Source organism: Bos mutus, chromosome 17, assembly GCF_027580195.1.
Source record: "Bos mutus isolate GX-2022 chromosome 17, NWIPB_WYAK_1.1, whole genome shotgun sequence".
NCBI classification, from domain to species: domain Eukaryota; kingdom Metazoa; phylum Chordata; class Mammalia; order Artiodactyla; family Bovidae; genus Bos; species Bos mutus.
The window spans coordinates 12,359,147-12,378,005 of NC_091633.1; the positions used below are offsets into that span (position 1 = coordinate 12,359,147).

At 48.2% G+C, this 18,859-nt stretch overlaps 1 non-coding gene across 1 annotated transcript; it reads left to right on the top strand.

Moving 5' to 3' along the window:
• Positions 1 to 2,149: 2,149 nt before the first annotated feature.
• On the top strand, positions 2,150 to 2,222 carry TRNAG-GCC (transfer RNA glycine (anticodon GCC)). The gene has a single exon. It is a non-coding gene; the product is annotated as a tRNA-Gly (tRNA).
• Positions 2,223 to 18,859: the final 16,637 nt, after the last annotated feature.

An 18,859-nucleotide genomic window follows, 5' to 3' on the forward strand; every position in this document is an offset into this window, starting at 1 on the left:
ACAGCAAAAATCATGAAGTGAGTTTGATAAGCACTAAATCTAAGGAAGGAATGATTTTCATAACATATAAATGCACACAAACTCAGGACCAAGTCCCCACACCATACCTTGTCAGCTTGACACCCATATACACCTCCTTAAACCGCACTTAATCTCCAGATAATGACATCAACAAAGCAGGACTTCTGCCTGACATGATACAACTACCCTACGCACTGCAGGTAGCAGGCTCCCTCTCATCCCACCCGAGGATGCGTGCGTGTGTGCGTGCGTGCTAAGTCACTTCGGTCATATTCAACTCTGCGCAACCCGATGGACCGTAGCCCGCCAGGCTCCTCTGTCCATGACATTTTCCAGGTAAGAACACCAGAGTGTATTGCCATTTCCTTATCCTACTTCAGGATACAAACCCCTTTTTCTTTCTTTGAGGAATGCCCAGTCTCCATTCTTCCCCTAGCTAATTTACACAAATAAACAACATCTATTTCTTCATTGACTTGCTTCCAATCTCTCTCTTTCTTTCTTCCTCTCTCTCTCTCTTTCTCTCTCCAACCTGGTTCTTCCCATACCATCTTTGGAAAACCAAGCCAGCCAATATACCCTTTGGTGGTGGTGGTTTAGTTGCTAAGTTGTGTCCAACTCTTGACACCCCGTGGACTGTAGCCCACCGCGTTCCTCCGTCCAGGGGATTTCCCAGGCCAGAATATTGGAGTGCGTTGCCATCTCCTTCTCCAGGGGATCCTCCCCGACCCAAGGATCAAACCTGCGTCTCCTGCATGGCAGGCAGATTCTTTACCACCTGAGCCATCAGCGAAGACCAGTGTTCCATTAGGACTTGGCTGAAAGAGTACTTTTGGACCCTGGCTCAGTTTCTTTCTGATTTTCTCCCTTCCCCAGAGGAGATGTTGCATTGTTTCCTGGCAACCAGCAGCAATCAGCGTCTTTCATCAGTTCTTTCACTATGGATTCTGGGGCTTTATTAGCAAATGAAAATGGCCCGAGTCCAGCTGACATCAGTGGGGCTCGGCTAGGAGTGGGGGCTGGAGCATTTCCGGTAGGCTCCAGCCTCAGACAAACCAGTTTGAAGAGAAGCCAGTTGGCTACCAGTGAGCTATTTTTGACATAAAAAGAAGCTGAATTTAGCCGATAACTGATTGAAGAAATTTCAAGCACAACTGGTGGGGGTTATAACATCTTGGCAGCGGTGGTAGAGAGACAAAGGGAAGACAATGAATTTGATCAGGCAAGATGTTTTGCAAACAACTAATTAAATACCATCAAGCAACCAATTGTTTGCAAAACAATGGTTGGATAGAGTTCTATCTCTGTATTTTCCTCTCCCTCTCATCTTTTTACTACCTAAAATAGTTTATGTAGAAAAACAAAGTCTTTGCATTTTTCACGAACTTGAAGTTGGCACAGTAATTAGAAAAATTCCCTAGCACACCATTAGAATGTGTTCCCTTATCTCCTACAGAAAACCAATTTCAAAAGTTAAGTTATACTTTTTCCTGAAATACTTTGGATAGGTAGGCAACAAAAAAAAAAAAAAAAAAACCATTGCTAGATGTCCAGCCAAATCTAAAGGTACAGAAAACAATATCTTGAAAATCTTTTATTTTCAATAATTCATAAAGAAATCACCTTCACCCACCCACCTTTGTTTCTTCATAGCAACCTTATGTGGCAAGGGTAAAAACTATAATTATTTTTTCCTTGAGATCTGGAGAACTAGATACCCAGAAAGGTCGAGTAATCTGCCTAGGGTCACACAGCAGTCACCAAGGGGCTCAGAGTGTCCCAATTCTATATTTCAAGGTTCTGCTTCATTTTGCCCCCTCTGGGTTGTCTGCTGTGGTTTGATATAAAAGTTTAACAGGTTCTTATTGCTGATTAAGAATTGTCCGATTTGGGCCTAAAAGTCATTTAACTTTGGAAAGTGTATCCTTGATTAGACTTCTTATTATTATCATGGCTACTAGTTATAGAGTGTTTACCACATATAGGTCTTTTAATCCCCACCTCAACTTGTACAAGCTAGCTCTTATGTCCCCGTTTTATTATACAAAGGAAGAAAGTGAAGCTTGGTAAAGCAAAGGCTGCCCAAGATCACGTACACAAACATGACCTTGAAAATATTTAGTGGGATTTCCTGGTGGTCCAGTGGTCAAGACTCTCCATTGCCAATGCAGAGGGCTCAGGTTCGATCCCTGGTCAGGGAATTAAGATCCTACATGCCACGTGGTGTGGCCAAAAAGAAATGTTTTTTATGTACACTGAACTCAGCAGTGTACATACTTTAAGTCCCCCAAATTGTTTTGGGTATCTAATCGATAGAAACTCTTGTGCACAGAATAATAACTAGTATATAAGAAGCAGCAGGTAAGATGTTCACTGTATCATTGTTTATAGTGGTGAAAAAAGGAAACAATCTACATATCCATCAACAGAGAAAGTGCCCTGGGCTAGTAACTTAACCCTGTATGCCTTAGTTTTCTTGTCTGGATAATGAGAATAACAGTAGCAACTATCTTGGCAGTCCAATGGTTAAGACTTTGCACTCAATGGTCACAGGTTCGATCCCTGGTCAGGGAACTAAGATTCCACTTGCTTAATGACACGGCCAAAATCAAACAGACAATAGAAGCTATCTCATAGGTATAAGGATAAAGTGAATTCATTATACAGAACGCTTAGAACAGTGCTTGGTACATGGAGAGTGGTATGCATGTGTTAGCCTCAATTTATTAGTCTAGAATGAATTGCTATGTAGCAACCAAAGTGAATTAAATATAATTGTATAATATTCTCAATTATGTCACATATCTATTTAGCAATATAAATTAAACTCAGAAATTAACATTGAGTGAAAGAAGCAACTCAGAGAACTGTATGCAGAATATGAGGCTCATGCAAATTCAAAAAGTACCAACCACATTTCTGTACTGCTTTTGAAGAAGGGCATATTTTATAGAAATATAAAAATGTGGACTGCTAGGCTTCACCAAAATTACGATAGTGGTTACCTCTAAGGAAAGGAAGAAATATGGAGATGAGATCAGAAAAGGGAAAAGCACTTCAACTTTATAATGTTTTACTTCTGTTAGTAAAAATAAAAAAGATTTGAAACAGATATGACCACATGTTAATATGTGAAGTTCTTTTTCTGGGCGTTAAGTGCACAGGAATTAGATCTATTAATCTATGCACTACGTATTTAAAGACTTTTTTCCAAGTGCAAAGAAAAAGCACACAGAGTTTTTGTTTATGTTGCTATGAGAAGCTCGCACTCAGTGTATCTGTGATCTCGCTGTCCTCCTATGTTTTTGGCTTCTTTCCTGGAAGGCTGGAGGGATGGATTTGACTTACTAATAACCAAGAAAGAAAAAAGCATCATTTACCATCCAACTGTATGATGATCTTTGCAAAGAACTATGAAATTGTTTACAAAACACATCTCCAGGGAGGAACCCAGCATTCACTGTTTATCTCCATAAGGTACAGAGACTTCCAGCCACATCCTAAACCACAGACCCTGGCCTGAGAAAGCCCTCCGCTGCCAACCTGCCAGTTCTCCCGAAAGAATACAGAGGAAATACCATCTTCCTATGGCCACACAGAAAACCCTGGTGCAGAGGCAGCAGTCAACTTAAGTAAACAGTGTTAGAACCCACTTATGAAAGGGAAGGAATTTTTATCCAGATTTTATTTACAAAGTCAGTCGTTGATATGACTTGTATAAGTATTGTTGTTGCTACTTAGTCACTAAGTCGAGTCTGGCTTTTTTGCAACCCCAGGCTCATTTAGCCCTTCAGACTCATTGGTCCATGGGATTAGAGTGTGTGCTACAGCCTTAAATTTATTTAAAGTTAAATTCGTAAATGTCACTCTACTTTTTAATATAACCACAAACATTATCAAGTTTAATACAAATTTCACTGCTTAGTGAGGCCGACCCACATTCAAAGTAACCAGATTCTGGGTTCAGGCATTACCTTCAACTTTTGATAACACACACACACACACACACATCTGAGGAACAGAAATATCGGTTATATTTTGTAAACACAACCCTCATCTCTCTATTTGTAAGAAGCCAGAATTAGAGATCTTTAGCATCATTCCCTTTTTCAAACATTGCAAATTGTAAGATAGTTGTTCTGATGGTAGAAACTTAATTCCTCACTTATTTTTCCAGCAATGGTCTGGATGAATAATTTATTACTCACTCTAATATTTAAAGCTAATATTCATTGCATGTTTTCTTTACAGCAGGCAAAATCCTAGATGCTTAGTATGTTTTGTCACATTTACTTCTCAGAGGAAACCTTTAAGGCAGGTAACCACCCCATTTTACAGATGAGAAAACCAAGGCAGAGAAGTTGAGGAACTTGCCCAAAGTCACAAAACAAAAGAGTCTCGGCCCAGGATGTGAATCCAGGCACCTGGGCTCTCACACAGTAGACTATGGCTATACATTGAGTCCAAAAGTTTTAATTAAGAAGAAATTAATTATGCATAGATTATGTCCAGAAAATATACAAGAAAGGAGCCACAGTTGGGATTGCCCGGGAAGAAGGAAATCGAAAATCTGTAGAAGCAACTGAGATGGAGACAGAGTTTCACCATGTCACTTCTGAAACAGGCTTTGAATTGAATTTTTATAATACGCACACATATACAGAACTGACACCTTAGCATTTTGGATGTGCAGTGGGCACCTTGGGTATCCTCCGTGCTCAAGTGCTATTTGCTGATTTGGCCGTGAGTTAGTCCCAGCGGCCAATAAATAGGATTCCTGGTATCTTCCTGGGGCGTTGCCCTGGTAGCAGAGGAATGCATTTGAAGTTGGAAGACATCACAGGCAGAAGCCCAGTTCCCAGATAAGAGGAAGTTGGTAACTGCCCCAGCTCCTATGTTAAAGGACTCCCCACAGGAACCCTAGCTCTGCATCCGGATCTTAACCGAGCAATTTTCCAAAACCATATTCTCACACCCCATTACCTTTCAGGGCTTAGAGCTGGCTCCAAGAGTGAAGACCAGCTAGGATGTATGGGAATGGCTGTAGGAGCTGGAGCAAGACAGGAGGTGGGACCAAATCCTTTTGAAGCCCGGAGTCCAGGGACAGGTTTCCTGTGAAGAAGGGCTGAGGGATGTGCCTGACCTACTTCTGTCCCCGCATTCAAGTCCGCCTCTCAGTGCCATCTGCTACCACGTGGTCTGGCCAATGATCTTTGGATTTACACTGGAACCTAGTTGACCTGCCTTGGTCTGGACCTATTTGTTCTCTTTCAAGTATTTTATTTGCACTCATCCACTTTTGAGTGGTAGAGCATGGGGTGAGAATCCGGGACAGGACAGGAAGTAGAGGAGTTAGAAAAAGAAAAAAAAGTTGACCAAGAGGAGGATGCTGAAGTGGAGATCAGTTAAATTAAAGTTATTTGGTTTAGGAAACAGGCTCTCTGGGATAGAAAGCATCTTACAAAGTATATGGCCTTGAGCAGGAGATGTGCCTCTAAGAGCCTCAGTTTACCCACCTGTAAAATGGGTTTGAGTGTGCCTCTATGGGAAAACTGATATGAGGATGAAATGAGATGTTTGGAAGTGGGTTGGCCCAGCCTCTGCGCGTGGTGAGTGCTCATCAGGTGGTGACTAGGATTCTGGAAGAGAAAGGAGGACAGAAGAGAGTGATACGGGGGCTGCTGGGAAAATGACCACATGGACAACAACCACTTTCTTTGATTTTTTCAATTCATTTAAAAATTATTTTGGGGGACTTCCCTGGCAGTCCAGTGGTTAAGACTTCGCCATCCAATGCAGGGGGTAGGGGTACAATCCCTGGTCATGGGGCACAGCCAAAAACTAAAAATAAATAAGAAGAACAATAAAATAAACAATTATTTTGGCACAAACATGCAAAAGGCAAAATGATCGAAAGAGTAGGAAATAGTATAGAGTGAAAGTAAATTTTCCTCCCTTAATACCAGCTAGCCTCTGGGAGTAACTGTGATGACAGGGTTCTATATGCCCTTCTGTAGAGCCTGTGCTGTGCTGTACTTAGTGGTTCAGTCTTGTCCAATTCTTTGCAATCCCGTGGACTGTAGCCCACCAGGCTCCTCTGTCCAAGGGGATTCTCCAGGCAAGAATACTGGAGTGGGTTGCCATGCCCTCCTTCAGGTCTGTAGAGCCTACACACACACAACTGCACACACTACACACATGCAATTGTATTTGTTCTGGCACATTGGAGCATCCTTTACAAACCCTTCTGTCCTTTGGTTTTAATCATTTTTTACTTTCCTCTCAGAGATCTTTTCTTATCTGTACATACAGAAAGCCCTCCATCTTTTTTTCTAACAGCATAATATTTTAATATTCCTTTTACCACCCTTAGTTTAACCAGATCCCTATTGATATCTATCAAGTCATTTACCCACTTCTGCTATTACAGCAGCGCTGTATTGACTATCCCTAGAGGTACATCATTTTGCATGTGTGTGATTACGCCAGTAAGATCAAGACCTCGGGGAAGAAAATGGCTAGGTTAAAGGGTTGTGCTCTCTTATTTTTAATGGGTCTACCAAACTGCCCCTGTATTGGTTGTAACCATGTACCCACTCCCCACCAATGTTTCCCACACCCTCATTAGCGCTGCAAGTTAATTACATGTTTCATTTTTACCAGTCTTCTTATAGGTTTCTAGCTTCATGAATACTAGGCAATCGATGACTTAAAAAAAAAAAAGAACTCATCAGCTAGCTAGCTGCTCGGGTCATTCCAGAAAGTCAGACTTGCAGAGCATGTGCTCAGGAAAATGAACAAGGATGCTGCTACCAGCATTTCTTTCCTTGAAGCCAACCTCCTTGATTGACATGCAGGCGCACCCATGTTTCCCCATTCTTAGAAGCACAAGTTCCCGGGGAACCTCTCCCTGCATGAGGCTGCGATTACCCTGGTATTGCCACTGGCCCAGAGATGTCAACATTTTCTCCCTGTCTGGTCTGAATTGCAGGTTGAGTTTAAGGCCTGGGAGGAAATGACCTCTTATTAATAAGGAAGCTTTGGAAAGGTGGGTGGGGTGGAGGCTACTTATGGGGGCACAATGGTCAGATGTTAATATTCTCATCACTTAGGGGAAGGGGCCAGAGTGTAGAATTCTTACACTCTTTGTCAAACCAAAGGAGTCAAACGGTTGGAAGATGAATGTTGGTGACTTTGAACAGCATATTAGGGAACATGAAGGTTTTCATTCAGGCATATTTATGGGGTTTATATTTACCTAATATAACAATGGATGAACAGCTGTTGAGAAGAGGGAGACCTGGGCTCAGAGGGGAGGAAAAAACAATCTCACATCGAGGAAGGGAGTTAGGTGGTCTCAGAAAGATTTTAACATTGGGTGGTTTGTTGTCTTCTTGAAATTCTTGCTAACTCTTGGCAAGGTTTTCTCCTGGGTTCTCAGATCACACAAAGATGGGAATCCAATGGGCAGCCCAGATCTTGGTGTGTACATTTGCCTGATAACACACAGGGTGGACTGCTGATAGCTGGATATATACTTATTTCTTTTTACCCTGTCCAAGTGGACAGTCCCGTTGCCTATGGAACGTCTGAGTTCTTATTAATCCTCCAGCTCGCTTCTCCTCTACAGTACACTGGGTCCTGGAAAGGTTGGTGCTAACCAAACGCCAGGGCTTCTGGGGGCTGTTATTTAAGTGTCTGCTTCCCTGCTTCTGCTTTTCTCCAGGCCAATGGGACCTGCTTTAGTTGGATTTCTTGTAATCAAGAAAGTGTAAGTTCAACTGCTGCACATTCCAAAGTCCCCAAGAAGTGGAGAACCTAAGTACAAAGGAAAAAGGAGGGAAGGGGGAAAAGTAATTTTTTAAAAAGAGGAGAGGGTGAGGAACAAAAGGAAATGCAAAATAGTTTAAATAATGAAAAAGACTTTACAAAGAAGGGGGAGTGTGAAAATACCTCCAAGGTGAGGACTAAAAGAAGGGAAAGAAAAAAAGAAAGATGACAGGAGGGAGACAGGGAGGGACTGGGAGGAGAAAAGAGGGGAAAGAAAGGGGAGGAGGGGAGATAAGACCTGGAGGAGAAAAGAAAGAAGAGATCCAGAAAAAGCTAAGTGATGAGAAGTGAAGTCAAAACAGCCCTGTAACTGAAATGTTGCCGAAATTCTCTCCAACACGGTCCACTTTTGTAGTCGAAGAGACATCTAAAGGAGAGTTTGCCCATCGCTAGGCATAAAAAAGTATCTTGGATTAAACCTAATTTCAGCAAGCCGAGCTAAAAGGTATCTCCTGCCAGTGTGGGGTTCCCGGGTGGGTCAGGGAGGCAGGGCCCCAGTTCCCGCGGTTCTGGCTGCGAGGCCTGACGGCCTCGGGCGCCGGAGATCCGCCTGGTCTCTTCCTCTCCGGCTGGTGAGGCCACCCGGTTTGGGACACCGTCTTTTCCAGCGCCCTGGCGGCAGGGCTGCCGCGCCTGGGGATGGAGTCCGCGAACGCCCAGGGCGCATTGGCGCGCGTCGGGCCGGGCTCGGAATCAGCTTGGAACCCACAAACCCGCCTTTCTCCAGCGACCGAGCTTAGGCCTCTTTACAACACAAACCTATAATTTACACATTTTGATGCCGCCTGTAATTTCACCCTCCGAGCTTCGATGTCATAAAACTCGTGGGGCCAGGCAAAGGGACCCCCCACCCCAACCCCCGCAAGGCACCCGCTCTCCCAGAAGTTCCCTGCGCTGCTACAAATAATCGCGTGGAAAGCGGCCAAGAATAACTAGAAAATAAACGCAGCTCCTCGAGCCTCTGAGAGCAGGCCTTAGTAGGTCCCTCCCCGTCGTCCCACCTGGCTCTCGGACCCGGGGGAGGCAGGGAGACTGTTCCGAGGGATCGGGGCTCAGCCCTACCCGTCACCCTAGAACCATTCCTGGACCTCGGTTCAAAACTGGTGACCCGCTGCCTGGCCTTTGTCCCCGCCGTCTTTCCTAGCGAGGAAACTGTCTGACTTCTGACCTCTGTCCGAGGGGAAAAAAAAAAAAGAACCACAACAACAAAGAACCAACGCAGACCCCAGAGAGTTTTTTCCTCTAAACCTTGGGCTTTTCCTCGAGAAGATGAGAGACCTGGACCTCGCTCGCCTCTTAACAGCTTGAGGTCTGCGCGTGTGCGCGCGCCAAGGGCGGCGCAGAAGCGAGATGGCTGCGGGTGTGCCCTAGTTTGTGTGTGTGTAATGAAGTGTATACGTGCTAACACGCGTGCAAATAATTGTGTGTGCCCCAAGACGATTCTGTCCACAGAGATAATAGAAATATCCGTGCCAGAAAGTGCAGAAAACATAGGCGAATGATTAAGGATGTGACAATAATTCCATGCCCACGCGCCGACGGTCTCGGATCTGGGGTGCATAAGTACCTCTATAGGGGTATGATTCTTTGGGCAAATTGTTCAGTGTGCCAGCGATTTGGTGTTCTCGCCGTGCTTCTACCGCCGCAAACATGTGGGTGCCTTTAAAGGGCCAAAGAAAAGGTTCCCCAAAATCATTTCTCGATGTTGGTCAGAGAGAACATCCGCGGGACTGGCCACGTCAGGAGAAGCCGCGCGTAAAAAAAAAAAAAGCCTTGCTTCCAACCTTGTCATCTCCAAGCAGGCTCTGCCGGCTCCCGGCGCGGATGGGAAAGCAGAAAGTGGAAAGAACGGGTTGGTGTATTTTCAGGTCCTCTCTTGGCCGCCCCCAAGCTTCACCGAGGTCGGCGCGATCCCGGCAGCGGCGGGGGTTTGCATAGCACTGCCTCGCGCTCAGACACAGATTCCCTCCGACGCACGATCTCCTTGGTGCCCGAGGGCTACTGGGTGCCACCCAGAACGACCGGACGCAGCCAACGATTCCCGGCGTCCGGGAGCCTCCTGAAACCTTGCCCAGGCGGGATGCAGCCGGCTCAGAGCAGCGCCACACGGTGAAAGCGAAAGTTCCTGCGTTTTGCCAAGCTTCGTGAGCGCGCGCTGCGAAACCCCAGCTGGCAACCGCTGGAGAAAAGGTGGGAGAGCAAGCCCAAGTGTCCCCTACGGGCACTGCAATGGCGAAGCACGTCCTGGCTAAGGCAGTCCGTCCCTCCCAGCGCGCACACGTGTGCCCAGGATTATAATACAATATAACACATCGTAATATCGCATATTATACCGCGTTTACCTTCCATTAGGATGTGTATATTGTGTTAGGCTTGCTTATGTGTTTGTTACGACGTGCTGTGATATTGTATCTCTCAATCTCACTGCCATGTGCCAGGCACCTACTTGTTTGATCTGCACAACCACCCCCAGGCAGGACTCACTTCTACTGCGCAGGCGAGGCACAGAGAGTATAAGGCAGTTGCTCAGAGTTACCCAGCTAGAAAAGGGCAGGGCTTGGATTGGAACCTACCGCTTAGCACTTGACAGGGGGAAGCAGACATCCACCCATACAGCTGAAGTAGGAAGATATCCCCCACCACACACTGTTGTTTCTGGAATAGCCCATCAATATATATTTATTTTAGTATGTTGGCACCATCTGGCCAGGATGTGCACTGCCAGCATACCCTCTGAAACCTCCAGCTGAAACTCAGCCATCAGACCTGATTGTGGTCTGGCTATTCCCTCCTCCTGCCCCCTTCCTTGGCTGGTTCCTCCTAACAGCCGTGTGAAGGAGGCGTTGTTATCGTTGTTATCCTGGTCACAGATGAGAAGGAGTTCAGAGAGGTTAAATAGCTTGCCCACAGTCACTTAGCCAGTAAGGAGAGTGATACAGTTCAGGTATTCAGACTGTAGAAGCCTGGATTTTGATAACTGCATTCCCAACCCCACACAGAGGTATTTCAGTTTAATTGGAGTTTGTAGGTAGATGGGGAACAACTGGTGGGAAACAGATTCTAGTTTAGGGTTTGGGAGCTGGGAATATCCTTGGGATGCAATAAAATCTCAGCATCTTCTAAGGGGACGGCGATCTATGAACCCCGACTATAAAGTCTCTAGAACCCCAGTAGTGATCCAGGGCCACATCTGTGACTTGGTTAACCTTCACAGGCTTCCTGCAGACAGTGAAGCAGTGGATAACCCCTTACCACATACTAACCTTCCCTCCTCTTTGTGTGCTGCTGGCTGGGGCAAGGGGGACAACCATGGACATGGTTTAATCCCCTCTTTCCAGCTGCAAAAGTCAAAGGACCACTGTGCCCTCAAAAATGTCCCCCCACAACTGGAGGACAGTAACCAAACCCCGATCCTCAAGGAGCCCCAGAGGAGGGGACTTCTAAAAGTCTTGACTTTCAGACTTCCCTGTTTCCAAGCAGAGATCTACAGCTTTGAGATGAATGAAGACCTAGTGCCCCCAGACTGTTCCATCCCCTGCACCCCAGTGTGATGGCGGGTTTTCCTTTCCAACTATCCAAATTGTTGGGGAGCCCCTGTGCTTTGCTAGTGTAGACCCGGCCTCTATCCTTGGGCTCCGTCAGGGGTACAGAGCTGCCAAAGAACCCCTCTAGCCTAAGGGAGGCCCTCCAGGAAACGGAAGAATCAGAAATTGGCGCCTGGGCTGCTGCAAAGCCACATCCGCTCTGGGTGAGTTCTGACCATTTTCTCCCGAAGCTGAAAAACTGACCAAATTGTCCCATACCCTGAGCCGGCACTCCCACTGCCCACTCGCCTCCTCTGGGTTTGAGGAGCTCTAGGCTGCTAAGTGCAGGGAGAAAGTTGTTGAAAACAAACACACACTTACGGGGGAAGGGGTTTGTTTGTCTTTTGCCTTTCAAGATAAAAGGTGTCTCTACATCTTCCTTGAAAGAACCGGCGAAAAGAACTCAGAAAATTATTTTGAGATTTTAGCCTTAGTTTGCCCTCTCCCATATACACTTAATTATCTCAGTTGTTAGGGAAGTTTTAGAGAACTAATTTCTGGACAGCCAGAAGGAGCACTTTAATTTTCTATGTCTGTATGTACAAGGGGTGGGGGGGTTGTGTATGGTGTATGGGGAAGGGGTGGTACATCCATTTCGAAAACCTGGCTCTGAGGCCCTTTCCTAGGTCGAGAGAGCACCCTGAAACCCCACAAGCTCTGAGAAGAGGTCAGGATGAACCCTCCTCATCAGCCTCCACATCGCATCCATTTTTCTCTCCCTCCATCCCACCCTCGGGGAGCCCTGGAAATTTGGCAAAGGAAGACATTCTCGAAGCATCTGGAAAATTCAGGAGACTGTGTAATCTTCAGAGTCATAGCCAGAGGAAGGGACTGCTCACTCTTGCTAATACAGTCTGGACAGTTGTCCCCATAAGAACAGTTTTGGATCCCCTGGCAAAATCAGTAAATTCTGGAAGACTCAGGGTAACATTTGGATACTTGGCAATTTCGCCAGGATAGTTTAAGAGACATAGGGTAGGGGAATTTGTAGATTTCTAGCCACAGTAAAAAAAAAAAAAAAAAAAAGAAAAATTTTTTTTGGTTGTGTTTCGTTTTGTTTTAATTCAAAGAGCGCGGTTTTGAGCTGGAAAGTCTGCCTCTGGAAAGTCTGCTTCGGCCACACTCGAGAGGCACTGAGAACATGGTCCTAGCGAACACTTTTTCTCAGAGGCCAAGGTGCACCCCACCCCCCATCCCTGGGGAGGGGGCGCGTAAATCCCTGTCTATACGGGGGCCGAAAGGGGGAAGGTTACTCCGAAAAGAAGGTCGCTGGGCGCAAGCGGAGAACATTTGCCCGCGCACCAAGAAAAGATGACATAAGTGGCGGAGACGAGAGCTGCCCGGCCTAAATAAAGGGTCCTCCTGAAGCGTGGGCCGGAGGGATTGCCTCACACTTCGGAATCGGGCCCAGACACGTTTAGAACTGTTTTGCTGGACGCCTGCCCTGCTAGGGCGACAGCGGCAGCCGGCGGCCCGGGCGAAGCTGCGCTCCGGGTCACAGGCTGGCGCTCAGCGGCGGCCACAGAGGCGTCCTCCGTGGAGGGGAATGTCCCCAGCCTTTGCGGGGTTTTCTTTTTATCTTTTTTTTTCTTGGCGACTTCCACGTTTGCGTGCCTCGTGGGGGCGGGATTCTGTCCGCAGAGCGCCCCAGCCGTGGCCAGAAAGGCGTTAAGGAAATGCGCGGGCTAGACTTTGGCACCAAATTAGACACTGTTCCTCTCAACGGTCTCTACTAGTGATCAGTGGGCTGGAGGATAGGACGGATAGCTCTCCTGGTCACAGCTGGGTCCCCGGGGTTCAGAACGGAGATCGAAACTAATGGGCTATTTATTGAATCAATGAATGAATCCAGAAATCAGACTTTTAATCTTTAGTGTATCCTAATTCCCTCCCTCCGGGAGACTACGTCCCTTCCGTAGAATAACAGGGCAGTCTTGTGGCCCCTGCCAGGCTCTCACAACTCAGTCCTAACAAGTGAAAACCACAAAAACATCTGCCACTCATTGATCACCTACGCTTTTCATCGAGCTTTATATTCATTTATTGGGGGTAGGTGCTGGTTATGTTCCCATTTTACAGACGAACAAACTGGAGCTCACACAGGCTAATTAACTCGGGCTGCCTAGTCCCTGCAGGTCTTTGATGACGGTGTGAGTCTTTTACTCTGGATGTCGGCATCGCTCCAGGGTACGACGCGTGCTTGGGTCCTGGGCCACCCATTTCTTCAGCTTGCTACAGTTTTACACAAGTCCTTCCAACCACTTGGAGGGTCCACTTCTCCCCTAGCTGAATGTCTGAAGCTGAATAGTGCAGCCAGACTATGCCTAGAAACTTGAAGGAGCCGTAACTAGCTCTAAATGTCCAGATCAGGCCTGGGACCCGTAACTGCTTGGACATTCGTGTTCCTTCTCCGTTACGAGAAGGGAAAGGTTCGCTTGCGATTCTGACCAAGGCCGCGCTTAAATATGCTCCTCAAAATTTCTAGCGCATCTAAGAATCTAGAATGTCTGCAGGTAACGGCCGAAAGGGTCCTGAGAAAGGTCACCCCAGGGACGGATATGACCGATCTGAGCTCCTGTGCCTCTGCGCCGTGCGCCCCACCAGCGTCTTTACGCACAGGCACAATTGCGCCCCGCGCATATGCGCAAACCAGGGTCTTGCCGGCTGGTCTCCAATCCCGCCAGACTTCGGCCACTGCACACTAGTCAACGTAATGAATGGAGAGAGAAAAGAAGGGGCGGGGAGGGAGGGGACATTGGGAAGGGGGTGAAATATCTTGGAAATAATACACCGAGAGAAGGAAATATGGACAACAGTTTATCAGCACCCCCGCCCCCATTGCCCGCATGTTTAAAACCCATAAGTAATTTTAGATTGTGTCTTCAGTTAATATATCTCTCTCCCTTTCCCGCGGGCTGACAGGGAAGCGCCGGGGCTGCAAGATGTCTGCAGAAAAAGGGTCTTTAAGAGTTTCCACATTGTTTAGCTACACAAACGTGTTTGTGGTTCCAGAGGCCCTCCCCCTCCCCCACCCGCCTCCGAATCTCATTTCACTTTATGACTCCAATTGTTTGAGGATGCCCGCGCCACATAAATCCTACTTCGAGATTAATCTCTGCTCGCTTGCGCTGGGCGCAGTGATTTTTTTTTTTTTTTTTTTTTTTTTGAGTTCTTTAGAAGAGGGCGCCGGGCGGAGATTTATTAACAAGGAAAAATAGTTTATTTTTATAGTCGACCTCGGAAAGGTGGGGGGTGGGAGTGGGCCCGAGGCAGGGGAGTCGTTCAGATGGATAAACAATGAGGCTAAAGGGGCCTGGGTGTTAAAGACCACTTCAGCTGGCCGTGGGCTGGCGACTTGAACTCTTTTTTCCTGGCGACCCGCAACTTGGATGTGGGTACGGAGCCAGGAGTGCGCGGAATCGCTCCAGTAGTTGCGCCGTGTGCCCATGGATTGTGTCTGTGTCTACACGTGTGTGGATGAGTATCCCATACATTCCCCGGGACAAGCCTCTTCAGAGAGAACGTGCTCCGAGGGGGTCCCCCAAATCCGCCTTTCTCCAAGGCTGTGATCAGTTAAAACGAAGGTTCTTAACATCATTACATGGGTGACAGTCAGAGATCTGCGGAACACTGGATACTATTGGCAAACTTATGGGTTTGCCAATAAAAAACATTGGTGTCTTTTTCTGGAGAAAACTCAGTTTCCATTAGTTTCTTGGTGGATCCAAAAGGTAAAAAATCCTCTAATTAAGGAAAGAGCTAAGCTGGGTCTTTCACTTTCCTGTTCTGATGGCAGCTGCTCACTCCACCCGAGTTTTTTCCTTCAAACCAGGTTAGCTTGCCCCATTAAAGGGTATCAATGACCAGAAGCCACCTCCTTAATCGCATGTTGGAGGCGATTTGGTCATGTAGTGTACTCATGACACTCAGGATTCTTAAAGCTTTAGATTAAGATCCAAGGAGCCTGAGCTTTACTTCCAGCATCTAACTGGCTGTCTGACCCTGAGCCACCAGCAAAGCTTCTCTGAGCCTCAGTTTCCCTTTAAACTTTTGGAAAACATTTTTTTTTTTTTTTTTTTAGATTGTGCGTGTGCGCCCGGGCGCGTGCTAACCTGTGTCTTCTCTTTAACAGTAAACTGATTTTGAAGGTATATATAGGAGAACACAAAATCTATAATGTTCCACCTTGCATCCAGAATAAGACTTGGAGCTCTTGATGGGCAAGGGTGGTTCTTAACCTTTGGGGGTCTGTGAATCCCACTGAGAAGCAGATAAAAGGATGGACTTCCTCCGCACCAGGAAAGAGAGAGGAGGGCGGGGAAGCTTTCAAATAGGCGATTCTGCATACAATTTTTCGGGGTCCCTGGGCAGGTGAAAGTCCCTGGCTTAAAGCGAAGAGACGGAGCGTAAACACTGACCAGTGCCCTAGGGAGGGACCCCAGGACGCCACGGGGCTTGGGGGCCACGTGAGCTGACTCTCCGGAGCCTCAGAGCAGAGAGGGCCAGCAAAGCAGGGTGAGAGGGTGAGAGGAGTTCGCCCGCCCCTCCTTTGATTCGCGGACCGGGCGCAGCCGGAGACCGCCCGGCACCGCGGCGTCTGTCTGTCTGCGCGTCTGCCCGCGGGTCTCCGGCTGTCCCGAGTGAACTCGACACGCTCCGGGAGCGCGCGCCTGGCCCCATGCGAGGGCGAGCCTTGGAGACCATGCGCTGGGGACCAGGCTTTGCCCGCGATCTCCCAGGGACCCAGTCCCGAGTGACTTGTTTACGATGCTGGACTTAGAGGCTTGGGGATGCACTTGGTTGAAGTCTGGCACCCTTGGCGGCGGATCTCTGCCTCCCGCCGCCATTCCTCCCAAACTTCTTTCCCCGGGTCTGGGGACACCTGCTCAGAGCAGAAGCAGGCCAGGGTTCTACCTGTTTATTCCCGCCCGGAACTTCCTTCCGGGGGAGCATTCATCCCAGAGCCGACTGACTCCCAACACAATGCCCAAATTTCCGAATAATAACTGAACCCCCAAATATGTTTTTCTTTTCTATTTTATAAGGATCTTACAAATCATCTTACTATTAATAAACTCCAATAACTCACTTAGTGGCGGTTAGAATGTCTCCTTTCAAGATGAAGGGGCCGAACCCAGAGAGGTTAAGCAGTCAGCCCAAGAGCGCACAGTAAAAAGTGGAGAACCTGGATTGAAACTCAGGGCTTCATACCCCAAATCCCCGTCATTTTTTATGCACCATGATTAGCCTCTACTTTAGGGCCTGTCACCCCAAAATCACAGGTACCCCAAAATGCATGCTGGCGCACAACTGAACACGGCATCGGCGCCCGAACCCAGGAGTCTTTGACCAGCTGTGGGAAAGCACATCGGAGGTCGGGTACCCCAAGCAGGCGGCCTCTTACTGACAACTTGGGGTGCACAGCGTGCGTCCCAGCACTGTCGCTCCTCTCCCTGCGTTCATGACACCCCCACACTGAAGCCCAGGTGCTCCGAGGTTGCACCGGCCCCTGGCATCCCCGCTTGTGCTCTCAGCCTCCACATCTCCTCCCCAGCTCTCCCGTGTCCATAAAGCGCCAGCATTTCACTGGCCCATAGCGAACACTGCCCGGAAGCCGAGGCGCATCCGTCCCTCCCCACCCACCTGGTCCTTACCTGGCTGCCGGTGGATAGACGAAGGCCTGCGCGCGGAGGCTAAAAGCTGGTGCCCGCGCACCGCGCCACAGATCGCTCCATGAAGCATCCCCTGGCCTCCAGCCGCGTTTCCGGTTTCCAGCACAGGGCGCCCCCGGAGTGGGCCCGATAAGCTATCGGCGGGCCGGGCCCAGGAGGGGCGCTCAGCGGCGAGCCCCGGGCACCTCAGGCCAGCTCCCGGCTCCCGGCCCGGCTGCCTGCCAGCTGCCGCTCCGGACAGCAGCGAGATGCCTGCCGAGGTGTTTCTGGTTACAATCACCTCACACACAGGCCTGCATTCCGCCCCCCGCCCCCCCTCGCCCCCCTCATCCTTACCATTATGTCTGAAGTCACACCTTCTCCTGGGGACTGGGGAGCTTTGCCGGGGTGGGGGCGATGAGTGTCTGAGTACTGGGCCAAGGTTGTTAATCTATAGAGCCCCAGCAGGTCCGTAAAAAGGAGTATTTTTGGTGGTCAGAAAATCAGCATTGGATAGATATATCACCTCCTTCTATCCACCGGGAGTTAATTTCCAACCAATTTATCCAGGACTGCTGTGTGTTCCTGATTTTCTGCAAGGGCTGAGTCTTACTGTGTTGTGGACTGATTTCTTTTCTTTGGGGGAAAACGGGCAGTTTGGGTGCTAGGAGAGGACTCTAAGGAGGAAGCTAATCTTGGGTCTTATGTAGTCTTAATGATGAGGGCGGCGATGGTGGTGTTATAGTAGCTACAGTTATTGAGCACTTTTGTGTTTTAACCCTTCAAAAAAAAAAAAAATGCCTACGAGGTGCGAACTCTTAATCTACCCATTTTGCAGATGGACCATTGGAGGTTTCAATGAGTGAGGTCCTAGAGTCACTCAACTGTAGGAAGGTCAGCCCCACATGGCCCTTGCTGTGGCTCATGCAGGCGCACAGAATGCTCGCGATAAAAGTCTGTTGGGAAGTCTGACCCCTGATGGAGGGAGAGGTTGCTTTCACTAACTTGTCTTGGGGACCAGTTTGCCACCTGAAGGGCAAGCAGTCAGATCTCAAAAGGCACCATGTCATTTCCTCCCCACCCTATGAAATGATTCGTGCCCCGGAGAAGAGTTCCAAACAGAATGGCCCTTGACTCACCCTGGGAGTGGGATACAGAGGAGTCCAGCCTGACTCGCTATGAATATAGAATGGAGGCTGGTGCTTTCCCCAGCGCCGTTAAGAATCAAAAGCAAACTACTCGGGTTTCTCTGCTTAGCCCAGTGTCCCAAGGGTGAAAACGTGGTCCCCAGCCACCCCAGTCCAGGCTGAGAGTCTTGTGTCTATTGGGTCAGGCCTGCGGGCTGGGGCCTCAGCCGTGCCTCTGGGGTCACTCCAGGCCCTGTTCAAACTCCTCTCATCTGGAGAACAGGGCTGCCTAGCATCCATCGAGCAATTAACCTCACCCACCCACTCCCTACCAGTTGCTTTAAAATAAATGTGACAAACGTGAGCCTAATGATCTGGGGGGAAGATCTATATGCTTCAGGATCGTAACACATGGCTCCCTCCCTCCCCAGTCGGTAGAGCAGGCAGCTCTACTTCAAAGAACAGCCAGTGGGTGCCATTACAGGGGTTTCCTGGCCTTCAGGAAACAAACAAACAATCAACCAGGGTCTTTGTGGGCAGAGTAACAGCCACAGACATGAACACTAAGGATGATGGTGATGATGATGGTGAGGGTGATGATGGTGATGGGGACCATTTATTGACCACACGTGCCAAGTTGATGCTA